Source organism: Sorex fumeus, unplaced genomic scaffold (genome assembly GCF_029834395.1).
Source record: "Sorex fumeus unplaced genomic scaffold, SorFum_2.1 ptg000079l, whole genome shotgun sequence".
Classification (NCBI taxonomy): domain Eukaryota; kingdom Metazoa; phylum Chordata; class Mammalia; order Eulipotyphla; family Soricidae; genus Sorex; species Sorex fumeus.
This window is the reverse complement of record NW_026606136.1, coordinates 8,058,294-8,070,944: the sequence shown is the minus strand read 5'-3', so window position 1 is coordinate 8,070,944 and position 12,651 is coordinate 8,058,294.

Sequence of the window (12,651 nt, the reverse complement as noted above, 5' to 3'; positions counted from 1 at the left end):
CTAGAAGGGCGCGGCTTTGCTCCACAGCATCCGGCTGAAGCTTTGGGGCCTTGGCAGCACCAGCATGTTGTCAGCGACCGTTTCTACGGCGCCTGCAGATGAAGGACAAGCTTCACTCACCTGCTCACTCTGAGGTAAACACCGACAACATTCCCGAATTAGAACACCCTGTGTCCCCCCCCCCCGCCCCCACCCCCGTCTCATTGTCTCTGCTGTGAAAATGGTTCTCCTGGGGCTGGAGAGATAGCACAGAGGGGAGGGCGTTTGCCTTGCACGCGGCCGACCTGGGTTCGATTCCCAGCATCCCATAGGGTCCCCTGAGCACAGCCAGAGGTGATTCCTGAGTGCAGAGCCAGGAGCAACCCCTGTATATCGCCAGGCGTGACCCCCAAAAAAGCAAAAAAAAAAGAGGTTCTCCCTCCCTCAGATGCAAGCCACATAAAAGCCTGCGTCTTTCTTCACATTTCCTAACACAGCAAACACGCCCCCATCTTAGTCCTAGCCATTTCCTGAGGTTCTGATTCCATCCTGAGGCAGAACCTCTAGGATCCTAAAGATCTCCTACAGTTCTGTCCTCTGTTATAGTTACTGTCCTTCATCAGGGGAAATGGAGCCTCTTTCTGCCCCTCCTCAGAGAAGACAGACCCCCGTCCTGGTCCTTCCTCAAGGAAGATGGAAACCTACACTCAGACTCGGGACCCTTCCTTCGGAACATGACTGAACAGGCTTCTGGAAGAGCGGAGGAGGATTGCGACTGAATGTGGTCCAGCCCCGAGAAGACTCCAGAACTTCCGGATCAAGATCAAAGCTTACTCCAAGGTTGGCATGTGAACTAAACACATGTACGACACACACTTCACTGCTCAGCCTCCTCATCGGCTGGACTCCAGGATTCTGAAAACTCCAGTGACTTGGCGAAACTCAGACTTCCAGGTCCTCCCTCGTTGACTGGGAGTCGCCTCGAACCTGTGTTCTAAGGAAGGTCCTAGAATACTGCTCTGTGCACTGATGTTTGGAATCTCGGCCTCACTGGAAGGTCCTCCTTCTTGACTCGGTTACTCCCTGAAGAGAACATAGAGCTTGACCTGGGGCTGTGGTTTAAACAGAACACTGGTCTTTGTTTCTAATTCCTGGGACAGAGCTCCTCCAACTCTGCGACCCCTCACGAGGCAAGAGTATGCAGAATGTGCCAGAAAAGGGGTCTGTGGCGGGCGCTGATTTGCAAGCCTGGGGCCACATGCCTGCGCCACCCACATGCACCGATCCAAGTCCTGCAGTTCGTCCCGGTGGCCCATGGGCATGGTTTCTGCAGCTGTGAGCATGACCTTGGGGGTGCACAGTGACCGGGAGAGCAGGACGGGCAGGACGAGAACCAAGTGTGAGTGGTCACTGCAGGAACAAGAGCAGCACAGGAAAGGACATGGGGAAAAGAACGAGACAAAGTGAATGAGGGCTGGAGCGATAGGGCAGCGGGGAGGGCACTTGCCTTGCATTTGGCCGACCTGGGTTCAATTTCCGGCACCCCAGACGGCCCCCAAGTCCCGCCAGGAGTGATCCCTGAACAAAGAACCAGGAGTCAGCCCTAAGTACTGCTGGGTGTGGTTTAAAAAATTAAAGCCACTTGTATGTGAATTTCATGACTTCATCTTTTCTAAGAGCTACATAGTACTCCATTGTGTAGATGTACCAAAGTTTCTTTAACCAGTCATATGTTCTTGGGCACTCAGGTTTCTTCCAGGTTCTGGCTATTGTAAAGAGTGCTGCAATGAACAAACAAGTGCAGATGTCACTTCGACTATACTTTTTTTGCCTCTCTGGGATATATTCCCAGGAGTGGTATTGCTGGGTCAAATGGGAGCTCAATTTCTAATTTTTTGAGAATCGTCCATACTGTTTTCCAAAAGGGCTGAACCAGTCGGCATTCCCACCAGCAGCGAAGGAGGGTCCCTTTCTCACCACATCCACGCCAGCATCGGTTGCTTTTGTTCTTGAATGTGGCCCAGTCTCTGAGGTGTGAGATGGTATCTCATTGTGGTTTTGATCTGCATCTCCCTGATGATTAATGATGTAGAGCATTTTCTCATGTGCTTTTTGCCATTCAGATTTCTTCTTTGAGAAAGTTTCTGTTCATTTCATTGCCCATTTTTGGATGGGGTTGGGTGTTTTCTTCTTGTGAAGTTCAACCAGTATTTTGTATATCCTTGATATCAACCCCTTGTCAGATGTGTATTCGGCGAATATCCTTTCCCATTCTGTAGACTGTCTTTGTATTTTGGTCACTGTTTCTTTGAAGTCATGAAATTTACATACAAGTGGTACAACATGGAAAGTATCATGCTAAGCGAAATGAGTCAGAAAGAGAGGGATAGACATAGAAAGATTGCATTCATCTGGGGGATATAAAGTAACAAAATATGAGATTAATACCCAAGAATAGCTGAGATCAGCACCAGGAGGATAGCTTAGCGGCCAGCCGGGCATTCTAGAGGAAAGGGCAGCTCAGATAGAGAAGGGAGCACCAAATAAAGGGTGTTGGGAGGATCCTCCCAGGAGGGGAGATGCATGTCGAAAGTAGACTATGGACTGAACATGTTTGCCACTCAATGCCTCTTTTGCAGACCACAACACCCAAAAGGAGAGAGAGAACACAAGGGATTGCCCTGCCACAGAGGCAGGGGGAGATGGGGGAATGGGGGTGGAAGGGATATTATCCATGGTGGTGGAAAATGGGCACTGGTGGAGGGATGGGTATTTGAGCATTGTATAATCGAAACCCAAGCACAAAAAATTGTAAATCTACAACTGTACCTCATGGTGTTTCACTAATAAAAAAAAATGCATATAGAAATTGAGATAAGACCCAGGAGGTCTGCTCCATGGCCTGAAAGCCAGGCAGCACACGCTGGGGGAAAACGCAGCTCAGATAAATAAGGGAACACCAAGTAAAGGGTGTTTGGAGGACTTGCTCAGGATGGTAGATGCATGCTGAAAGAAGACTATAGACCTAACACGATGGCCACTCAGTACCTCTATTGCAAACCACAACACCCTAAAGAAAAGAGAGAAAAAAAAGGAAATGCCCTGCCATAGAGGTGGGGCGGGATGGGGGGTTTGGGGGTGGGTGGGAGGGTAACTGGTTTCATTGGTGGTGGAGAATGGGCACTGGTGGAGGGATGGGTACTTGATCATTATATAACTGAAACCTAAGCACAAAAGTCTGTAAGTCTACTACTGTACCCCATGGTGTCTCACTAATAAAAAAAAATGGATATAGAAAAAAAAAATTAAAGCCAAAGGAAATACCTAACACCTGGGTCTGAAGTGTAGCTCAGTGGCAGAGCGTCACGGCAGGCCCTGGGAGTCACCCCCCCCCAACCAAACCCAAACAGGGTCCAGTGATGAGGCCCTCGGGCTAATACACACGCTGGAGAGCTCCTGAGTGGACAAGCCCACGAGCACCAAGCCATTAGCCGGTAAAGAACTTCCAGCCGTGGTGTAGCCTGCCTCGAGGCGAACTAATGTAGCCTCAAGGAAAATCTGAAAATCAGGGTTGGTGGACAGACAAAGGTTGGGAATATGGGGGTCAGGGAAGAGAAGGGACCCCCGCTGGGATCCCCCCCCATCCTCAGCCTCACTCCTCCCCTCATCCAGTCTCATCCCTGTAGCACCCACAAGCCTCCCCTTCCGGCTTGGCTCCGGGCTCTGCTGGGTCAAGACTTTCAAGGACCTTTGTGTCCCCGGAGAGTCTACTCTGGCTCCGTCCCCCAAGCATCACAGGGTTTTGTGGCTCCTGGAATTCACCACCGCGTGCGTGCCGCTCGCACATTCTGCGACGGACAGGAAGCCCAAGTGCCCAGACTCTGACCATCCTAGGGAACAGACACACCCAGGGGTGTCCTGGCTACCAGCTCTGGGTCCTGCTGCCTGTGAAGGAGACTGACTGGGGACACACATGCACATACACACAGACACGGACTTACACACACACAGACACCCACAAGCATAGAGACACAAAGACACACAGACACACACAGGCACACAGCGACTGCAGGGGGGACAGGGCCCTTCCACGCTTAGGTGTGAGTGTGGGGTTGGGGTGTGTAAAGCCCCGGCTTCCTCCTGACCTACATTTGCCTTGCAGGTGAGCGGAAGTGAGGCTGTGCCCCCGGCAGCCTCCCGGAGAGGACAGAGCCGCGGCTGTGGCCCCCAGGGGCCCGGACTCCCCAGCCCACGCCCCAGCCTGGTCCAGCACGGACAGGCCGGCCAGCGGGGAGGGCGGTCGGTCGCGCTGCTGGCGGCGTGGCCTTGCGCGAGACCGCCGGCAGGGGGCAGCAGGCCCGGCTGGCCGCCTCCTCTCCTGGCCTCAGGCCTGCAGCCGCAGGGTCAGGGGCTGCTCAGGCCACCTGGAAGTGCGCTCAGGGAGCAGGTGGGCCGTGCACAAGACGAACGGGTGTCGCCCCCCACCCCCACGCCCAGCTACTCACCAGCCCCGGTGAGGTTCGCCTCGCACCTCCCAGCCTCCCTTCCAGATGGGAGGGAAGTAATGCATGCGAGGGCATGATGGGGCCCAAGGTCAGCTGCCTCTTTTTCTTCCAGTTTGGGCCACACTCCCCTTGGCCGGCTGGACTCCCGCCAGAGCCCGCAGATGCCACGGAACAGCCAGTCTGAAGAGAGCCTTGGTGCCCCAGACCCCACCGGGCAGGCTGCGGGCTGGCTGGGCCCTCCAGGTGAAGAGTTTCTCCCACACCCAAAGCCTTGAGCAGCCCAGAACGAGAGCCAGCAGTCCTTGGCTGGCTTCTTGCCGTTGGAGCTCACTGGGTGAGCCGCCCTGGCCGGGGAGGGCAGACCTGAAGGGGACTCCAGGAGGCGGGCTGTTCCCCCTGGGGAGCCCGCTCCACGGCCCGTGGCCCCTCTGCCACCCCGGGGTCGGAACAGGCGCCCGGAACCTCTCTGCTGAGGGTCAGGAAAGGCTGTGACCCAGCCCCCACGGGACAGCAGCTCGTCTGCTCTGGAGGGGTGACCCCAAAGACCTGCTCCCTAGGCGCTGTCTTCAGAAGGAAAGGAACTCGCGGAGGGCCGGTGCAATAGCTCAGCAGGGAGGGCATTTGCCTCGCAGCAGCCGGCCCGGGCTCAACTCCCAGCATCCCACATGGTCCCCCCAAGTCCCGCCGGGAGTAATTCCTGAGTGCAAGAGCCAGGAATAACCCCTGAGCATCGCCAGGTGTAAGCGCCCCCCCCCCCCCCCCCGCCAAAAAAAATAAAAGCATGCAGAGCTGAAGGGGCAGTACTGCAGGGAGGTGCTTGCCTTGGAGGTGACGACGGTGGGCGGATAGATAGGGGTTGGGGCCCACCCCAAGGCAATGGCAATGGATTTCCTGGGAAATTATAATATCAACGGACCAAGCTCTGAAGTTGCAAAAGCCAACTTTGCAGAAAACAGAAACTGAGGCCCCTTAAGACTTTCACCTGGCCTCTGCAGCCGACCCAGAGAAGGCTGGCCCCCTCGGAGAGAAGCAGGAACAAAGGCCAGGAAAGAAAGCTCAAAGAGGGCCATCGGCCTCTCCCAACTCTACCCCCCCCCCTTGGCAACCTTCCTAGCAACGGACTTTCTTACCTAGGTAGAAGCCCCACCCACGTGGGGGAAGATTGGAAAAAATACCTATAAAAGCTGCCTTGAACAAAGGAAGCGCGCGCTTACTCTCATGAGCCCGTGCACTGTTCGTGCCCACATGGCCGGACACGTGTGGCACCCGAGCACATGTGTCTCCTGCAGATCCCTCTTGACATGTGCATATTTTCCTGTCTAGTGCTGGGGTGTGTGTAAGGGCTATCGCCGCCCTTGGAGAAGCCTGTGTTCTCTCTTGAGCACATTCCTCTCTCTTTCTCTGCCGCCTTCCCCTTCCGAAAAGCCTCCTCAATAAAATCTGTTTCTGTTTTACTTCTCTGCTCGTCCACGCCTGAAATTCTTTTCTGCGAAGCAAGAAGAAGCCCAGTAACCCTGGGTCTTGGGTGGCAGAGGCAGCTCAGAAGAAAGGGAGCGTCTCTCGTCTCCGCCTCACACAAGCCACCAGTGGGGGCCACCAACTTCACTGCGGCACAGATGGTCACCTGAGCCCACCAGGAATGAACCCGGAGCACAGGGCCAGGAGTAAGCCCTGGGCGCAGCCGCGTGTGGCCCAAGGGAAAGGAAGGAAGGTGAAAGTAAGAAAGAGAGAAAGGAAGGATGAAAAACAAAAGGGAATTCAAAAAAGTAAGAGAGAAGGGAGAGAAACAGAAAAAAATTCGAATCTCTTAAACCACGGTTACTGCCACCTGTTACAGAGAGTTGAGCCTAATCTGAGCTAATCCAAGAGTAATTTTTCAAAGTTCTGCTCTGGCAAAAAACAAAGCAGAAAGCAAGCTTCTTCTAGCTTGTCCAAAATTTATCGTTTATCAGCCGTCCCAAAGCAAGAAGTGAGCGTTTCAGGAAACATTTTGATGCAGGCAGGTGGATAGGGCAAGGCCTGATGCAACAAGACTTAGGTCAACAGAACATCTGGGAGGAAAATCCTAAGCCTGATCCACCCTGTGGATACCGAAAACAGACCTGATAAGACTTTCAGCAGACCCTGAGGACGTGGGACCCCTCCCCATGAAGTTCCTCAAACCCTCAGACCTTCCCTTAATCTGCTTAAACTGTGGTCCAGCCCCGAGAAGACTCCAGAACTTCCGGATCAAGACAACTCACGAAAAGCCTATGAAAGGCACCTTGACCGAAGTAAGGGCGCGGAAATGCTGCCCGAGCCCACGTGCTGCTTGTGCCCACGCGGCCGAGCACATGTGTCACCCACTTCTCTCCTCTTGAGATGTGGACTTTCACGTCTAATGCGGGAATGTGTGTAGGGGCTCTCTCCGCCCTTGGAGACGCCAGCGTCCTCTCTTGAGTACGTTTCTCTCTCTCTCTCTCACACACACTCTCTCCCCCTCCACACCTTAAAAACCCTCCAAATAAAATCTATTTAGTTTGCTACTTGTCTACTCCTGAAATTCCTTTCTGCGAGGCCAGACAAGAACCCTGTAGCCCTGGGTCCCGGGTGGCAGAGGCGAATGGGGAGAAAGTGGCTGTCTTCCCCCCTCCCCCCTTCACCTAAGTCACAAGTCACCTGTGGAGCCCACTGACAGCAATTTGACACCCGCAACAGGTTTTCATGGGTCACGTAGGAATGAAGAGCTCAGGGTGGAGGGATGGGACAGCAGGTGAGATTGATGTCGGTGGGCCCCATGGGTGACTTATAAGTGAAGCGAGGAGGAGAAAGACGGTCACTTTCTCCCCACCCGCCTCTGCCACCCGGGACCCAGGGTTACTGGGTTCTTGTCTCGCCTCGCAGAAAGGAATTTCAGGAGTAGACAAGCAGTGAAGTAAATAGATTTTATTTGGAGGATTTTTAAGGTGGGGGGGACGAAAGAGAAAGAGAGAGAGAGAGAGAGAGAGAGAGAGAGTGTTGGGATCGGGAGTTCCCTAGCCCTGGGAGGCGCGGAGAGACCAGATAGACGCAATTCCTGCAGGAGTAAAAACGGGGTTTATTTAGACCAGCATGCTGGGGCTCCGCAGCATACCCCCAAAATGGGCAGTGGCTGAGAGCCCCGAGCTTCTTCAAAGGGGATCTTATATAGGCCTTCACTGGCCGTTACAACAAAGCCCGCGCATTTCATAGCCAACAGATTTGTAACAACATATACTTTCTTAATCAATCCATTTAAAAGTACCTCACTCCTTAGCCTATAGATTCAAAGATCAGCATTTAAGTACATCAATTGTCAGCACAAGCAAGGTTATAGTCAGAATCATTAAGCCTTAAGTAATCTCCCTTGACCATCCTCGTTTTGAGTTACCCAAGTCTGCAGGGTGCTTTAGTGAGACAATACACTCCAGGAAAGGGCAATTTCCCCCAACCACCCGCATCCTGAGTTATCCTTTACCCAAATCTGCAGGGTGCTTTACTGAGACAATACATTTCAGGAACAGTAAATACACCTGAATCCTGTCACACTTGGTTTTAGAAAGAAGTTATGCCCTGTTCACTTTCCAAGTCCCCTCTCCCCCAGGTGCAAAGCAGCCAAGCAGTTTTACAGAAAGCAATGTTGCAAGTTAGCTGAAGCACGCAAAAATTTGATGCCCTAATATGGATTCTTTCAAGAGTAACGTACTCAAGAGAGAACACAGGCTTCTCCAAGGACCGAGAGCCCCTACACACATCCTGGCATTAGACATAAAAGCATGAAAGTACACATCTCAAGAGGGGAGATGCGGGCGACACATGTGCTCGGGCACCACAAGTGCTCGGCCACGTGGGCGCAAGTAGCACATGGGCTCGGGCAGCATCTGCGTGCCCTTCCTTTGTTCAAGGTGGCCTTTATAGGGTTTCTCCAACCTGCCCCCACGTGGGGCTTCTTCCCAGGTAAAAGTCCGTTGCTAAGGAGGTTGCCAGGGAGGATGGGAGTGTGATGGTCTTCTTTGAAATTCCTTTCCTGGCCTTTTGTTCCTGCAGGAGCTTCTTTGGGTCTGTGGCTGGAGCCAGGTGAGGGTCTTATCAAGCCTTAGTTCCTGTTTGCTATTTTCTGCAGGCCTGGCTTTTGTCGTTGCCTCGGGAGGGGGCTTAGGGGGCCTTCCCTGTCTACCTGCCTACATCAAGATGGTCACCTTGTGCCCGGCCCACGAGGGTTTGGTTCCCAGAACCACATCGGGACCGGGTCCCCTTGGGCCCCCAGAGTGATCTCCCTGAACGCTGCCAGGTGTGCGCACCCCCACCCGTACAGCAGAGGATGAAACAAGCACCGTGAGGATGTGGTTACCGCTCCCACCTCTGACCCACCCACCAAGGCTGCCAGTAGTGTGAGACGCGGGTACCTTGCTGTGTCAAATAGCAAAGCGCTGCCCCCAGCGCTTCCTGGGGGGCTGTTTCTACCTTCCACCTCTCCCGCGCACAGTTCTCTCGTGAAATGTGCCCCTTCTCTTGCTTCCTGTTCCCGTGTGGTGTGTGTGTGTGTGTGTGTGTGCGCGCGCGCGCGTGTGAAGCAAAAGTTTTTATTGAACAAAATTTACTTTGAAAGATGCGAGAGGACGGGAATATGCAGATGAGAGATCGAGGGCTTCTCAGAAGTGGGAAGAACAGAAAGGGACAGGTGTGTGTGTTCAAGGAGGAACTTGGGGAGAACAGCGGTGTGTGTGGTTCTGATGTCCCTTCCCTTTGCTGGTCACCTCACCGATGGCGTCAGGGTGACGGCCCTGGTACCGGCACATCTCCAGCCAGTTGCATTCCCGGGGCTGGGGCAGGGGAGGGGTTTGCACGTGTGCTCCCAGGCGCGGCTGTCTAGCCGAGGGACACAGCGCTGATGCTGGTTCAGTTTGGGTCGACGCGATGCCCTCACGTGTGCTCGCACATCTCTGCCATTGTGGCATTATCCGGAGGTCACACCCGTTTGTGGCGCTCTCACCCCTGACAGGGGGTGGCAGAGTTATGTGGGTGACACAAATCTTTTACTTTAAAAAATATATATCGGGGCCACACATGCAAGTGCTCAGGGAGTTCCTGCCTCTGCCCAGGGAGCACTCCTGGTGGGGTTTGGGTCCCCATATGGAGTGCAGGGGAATCGAACCCAGGTCTTTTGTGTGCAGTGTAAGCGCCCTCCCCTCTGCACTACTGCTCTGGCCATAAATGATTCTTCTTATTTATTTATTTATTTTGGTCACACCCGGATGCTCGGGGGTTGCTCCTGGACCACATGAATCCCGGATTGAGCCGGGATTGGCGACGTGAAGGCAAACGCCCTCCCCACTAGACTATGGCTCAGGCCCAGCAAATGCTTCCTCTTCAAGATCACCCCCTTGCTCGTAATGAAGTAGGCAGGCAGGCTGGGAAGGCCCCACAGGGAAGGCCCCTCCCAAGGCAAACTCCTGGGAAGTAATAAGATCTGAAGAGCCCTGAAGTTGCAGGAGCCAAGTGCAGCTTCACCTGATCACCTGCCGCCAGTGGCTGACCCGGAGAAGGCCGGTCCCCTACACAGGTGGCAGACTTCAGCTGAGACAAGAACAACTATGAAAGAGTAGGAGACTCACAGGAAACGTCAAAGCTGTGTCTTTGTGAAGATATCTGATCAAACCCCACCGCCAGCAGGAAACTCCAGACCAGGGCACATGCATATAAGAACCACCTGTTCAGGCCATTCAAGGCTTCTCAGTCTTTGGGCAAGTCCTCACTCTTCTGGAGGGCAGCTCTCGTTCACACGTGCGCTCTCTCTCTGTGTGTGTGTTTCTGTCTCTCTCTCTCTGTGTCTCTTCCCCTTCAAAACCTCCAAATAAAATGTTTTACTTCACTGCTTGTCTACTCCTGAAATTCTTTTCAGTGAGCGAGACAAGAATCCCAAAAACCCTGGCCCGGGCCTGGCCTGTCCTTTCCTGCAAAGAGCAAATCCTCACTCCAGCCTGAATCCGTGGCTCCCCAAGAACTCGGGCGGCGGGGATCAACTCCCATGCCTGGCAGACCAAGCAGACTTCAGGTATGGCCTCATGGCCACCTGGTGGGGCTGGCGGGGCTCAGGCCCAGGCCGAGCAGGGGATCATCGCACACTCGGCCAGTCCCAGTCTTCCCAGCGGGACCCGGGTGGTGGCAGAGGCAGATGGGGAGAAAGTGACCGTCTTTCTCCTCCCTGCCTCACAGAAGTCCCCAGCAGGGCCCACCAACATCACTAAGATCAACTCCAATCTGGGGGCGGGAAATTAGTTTCTATAGTTTTCAGGTGTGTGAGTGTGTGCGCGGCTAGGGCTGGAACTCAGGACCTCATACAGGTTGATGCAGGTAAACAGGGAAGGGCCCCTCCCAAGGCAAAGGCAAAAGCCAGCCCTGCGGGAAACTAGGAAAAACAGGAACTAAAGCCTGATACGACCCTCACCAATCTACAGCAACAGACCCAGGGGAGCTCCTGCAGAAGCAAAAGGCCGGGGAAGGAATTTCAAAGAAGACCACCACCTTTCCGAACCCCCTGGTAACCTCCTCAGCAACGGGCCCACCTGGGGGCAGGTTGGAGAAACCCTACACAGGCCACAAAGGAAGGGGCGCAGGTGCTGCCTGAGCCCATGTGCTGCTTGTGCCCACGTGGGGGAGCACATGTGTACGAGCACTTGTGGCGCCCGCATCCCCCCTCTTGGGATGTACTTTCAAGCTTTCGTGTCTAATGCTGGGATGTGTGTAGAGGCCCTCTCCGCCCTTGGACAAGCCCGAGTTCTCTCTTGAGTACGTTCCTCTCACTCTCTCCCCCTCCACACCTTAAAAAATCCTCCAAATAAAATCCATTTACTTCACTGCTTGTCTACTCCTGAAATTCCTTCCTGCGAGCGACACAAGAACCCAGGAACCCTGGGTCCCGGGTGGCAGGGGCGGTTGGGGAGAAAGTGACCGTCTTTCTCCTCCCGGCTTCACGTAAGTCACCCGTGGGGCCCACCGACATCAATGTGAGTCAAATATTATACAGATGAGTCCCAACCCCAATTGCTTCCTGATGAGGAAGCTGGAATGTTTTGTAATAAACACCAATTACCCCACACTGGCTTAGGACAGCCTCTACCATTCAGAAGAAAATGTTAACCCACCAGAACAATGAAGCAGAGATGTTCCATATCTGTCTCCCACACCGTCCCTCTGAGGGGCTAGGAGTCATCTGTACTGTGCCCAGCAGAAGCCCCCGCCCAGTGACACTGGCCCAGTCACTCAAACGCAGGTTTTACAATTTTTTTTTTTGGTTTTGGGGTCACACTCGGCGATGCTCAGGGGTTACTCCTAGCTCTGCACTCGGGATCCTATTACCCCTGGCCTGGCGGTGCTGGGGGGGGGCATATAGGATGCTGGGAATCGAACCCGGGTCGGCCGCGTGCAAGGCAAACGTCCTCCTCACTGTGCTATTGCCCCAGGTTTTATATTTTTTAACTTAGGTCTGGGGGCCACGTGCGATTTACTCCTGGCTCCTTGCCCAGGGATCATTTCTGGCAACGCTGGGGGGCCCTATGCAGTGCCTGGGATCAAACCAGCGTCGGTGGCCTGCAGGGCAAGTGCCCCAGCGGCTGTGCTCCACCCCAGGTCCTGGGTCTGCAGGGAGAGCTGCAGCTGATAGAGGAACCCCAGGACTCGCCAAACCTCTCCAAACCCGCCTTCGAGCGGCACAGCCACCAGTGAGCAGGCCTGGGAGGCTGGGGGGGTCACAGCCCAGCTGAGGGGGAGGCAAAGCCTCAGGAGATTAGTTCGGCTTATTGCTTCTCTCCTTCCCCCAAAGCCTAAGGCAAAGTCCCCTTCTTCCTTCACCTTCAGAATCCCTGCCCCGCCCCCATTCTGGTGCATTCTGGAACCGAAGCTGAGAAGCAGAGGAGGTTCCCAGAGTGCCCAGCCGGTTCCCTCCGCCCAGGGGCAACCGGATCGTTTGCCTGGGGCCCATCCTCCCTGCAGCCAGCGCTGGGGGGACAGGAGGTCCACCTTCTCATGGACCTCTGAACTTGCAGGCAGATTCCTTCTCTCTCCCGGGCACCCCACTTTTTCTCTGGGGGGGATTTGGGACCCCCAGCAATGCTGAGGCGTTCCTCCTGCTCGGCACCCAAGGACCACACAGGATGCCGGGGATCAGGTC